General features: G+C 45.4%; 2 protein-coding genes across 2 annotated transcripts in view; one reads left to right on the top strand and one right to left on the bottom strand.

Annotated features, from left to right (window-relative positions):
- The window catches only part of RPS23 (ribosomal protein S23), a 6,982-nt gene that overhangs the window by 1,348 nt on the left and 3,728 nt on the right, over positions 1-1,906 (bottom strand). The window lies entirely within an intron of this gene.
- Positions 15-1,906, top strand: part of ATP6AP1L (ATPase H+ transporting accessory protein 1 like) — a 20,362-nt gene continuing 18,470 nt past the window's right edge. Inside the window, exon 1 of the mRNA XM_026035986.1 lies at positions 15-76. The gene's annotated coding sequence lies outside the window, so the exon portion shown is untranslated. The remainder of the gene's footprint in view (positions 77-1,906) is intronic.

Raw genomic sequence — 1,906 nt, 5'->3', positions numbered from 1 at the left:
GGGCCGCTGCGGCGCGCAGCCGTTGGCGGCGGCCGTTAGCGGCGGCGGCGACGCGTCTCACAGGCGCAGCCTCCAAGTAGGTTCCGACACCTCTCTACCGCTTAGCTAGTCTTTACTTTTAATTAGTATCAGTTTGCTTTTAACGCTCCTCAGTGGCGGACGTGTCCGGGCGGGCAGGCGAGGGCGGGGCGCGGGCTCCTCTCGCGGCGCCGCGGATCCCGCCCGGGGAGGCGGGAGCGCCGTTACCTTGGCCAGGCTCCTCGCGCGCTCCTCGCCGGCGCCTGCAGCGTTTTCCGGGGCGAAGGGAAATAGGAGAGGCTGCGCTCTCAGCACGGCCTGAAAGCTCCCAGCCTTTAGGCGCAGTTGCTCCCGAGAGGGGAAGCTTCAGCCCCACAACCCCAGGGAAAGAGGCGCACGTCTGATGCGCTGCACTGGTTACGCGGGCACGGCGACAGCTCTCCAGTGGGGAAAGAAACGGCCTCACCTGGAGCTGGAGCTGGAGCTGTCCCTCCATGCTGCCTTAATGCGCTTAGAGGTCACTCAGTGAAGCAGGTGAGGAAACGTGCCCGAGTTCCACCTCCTCAGCACATTTGTGTCTCAGCAGACACAAGGTGTTCGTAGCATGAGCAGAACTCTTCCAAGAATGGTTTGTTTAACATGAACTAGGAAGGTACCTAAGGAGTTTAAGTGGTTGCCAAACCACATCTCTCTTGCACTTTTTGACTTAAATGCTTACATTCCTCCTAATTCTTTATTGGATTTATACCAGAGTAAATCTCTGTAACAGAAACAGACATTTATTAATTTTCAGAGCTACTTTAAGTCATTTCTGCCAAACTTCAGCAGGCACAAACTTCAGCAGATGCCAAATGAGCAGGCACATCTGCTTCATCAGGGAATCCACTCCTAAAGGAACAAGTGATGAACATTCATTTCCCTTTTTGGAATTACTGTGAAGGGGCAATAATTAGATTTAAATGTATCTTTTTTTTAACACAATGTATGTTTACAGTTTAAATAGAAAATACATACTTTGGGTGGTTTTGAAGATAAGAAGAGAAACAGCCCTGTAATCTGGACAGAGTAAATAATCGAGTCAATAACAAAAAACCAAACCCCCAAACAAACAGAACTAGAAAGCCAAGGAGCAGTTTCAGGAGGTAACAGAATACTTCTCTAAGCAAGTATCTTCATCAAAAGCAATACCAACATCGTAATTTTAAGAATAGGGAAATTACTAAACTACTTGCTTTACAATTTTAAGAGCATAAGAACCTTTAAATATGTAAAATTTGACTAGGAATGAAATAGATGAATTAGTAAAATAGATGTATTGAAATGGACTATGGCTTTTGTTTATGAAGGAAAAAATGTATCTACTAATGCATTAAGAATTTCCAAGAATAGAGGTTAGAGATGATGGTCCTGTAGGTTTTGCTATTTCTTGTTTTCATTTTTAGACTTCTGTAGGATTTTGTGAAAATTCTGGCATGAGGGTTTTTTTCCCCCCTTTGACTATATGCTTCAAAATAAGTTATTGCTGTCTGCTCCAAAACCAGGTTGGTGCTCAGCTTCAGAATCATCCCAGGAAAAATGTTCACTCAAACACATCCCCCCCCGATACTGTGCACAACAGCATCTCATACTGGGCAGAGTATGTATGTATAAACCATTCAGTTATGGCACAGAAAGTCACACAAATATTTATCAAATGAAGAAAAAAAACCATTTTATTAGTTATTAGCTGCCACAAAGGAATTTATGATCTTGGCCTTTCTTTTTTGCCTTTGTACAAGGCCAACAGAGAAACATTGGCTACTTTGACAACCTTGAAACGGACTCCAGGAATGTCACCCACAGCGTGACCCTTGCGACCAAAACCAGCCACCAGGACTTCATCGTTTTC

Source organism: Nothoprocta perdicaria, unplaced genomic scaffold (assembly GCF_003342845.1).
Source record: "Nothoprocta perdicaria isolate Ctin4 unplaced genomic scaffold, notPer1 scaffold_1, whole genome shotgun sequence".
Lineage (NCBI taxonomy): Eukaryota > Metazoa > Chordata > Aves > Tinamiformes > Tinamidae > Nothoprocta > Nothoprocta perdicaria.
Note: the sequence above shows the minus strand (reverse complement) of the source record. Positions and strands in the feature narration are given on the sequence as shown.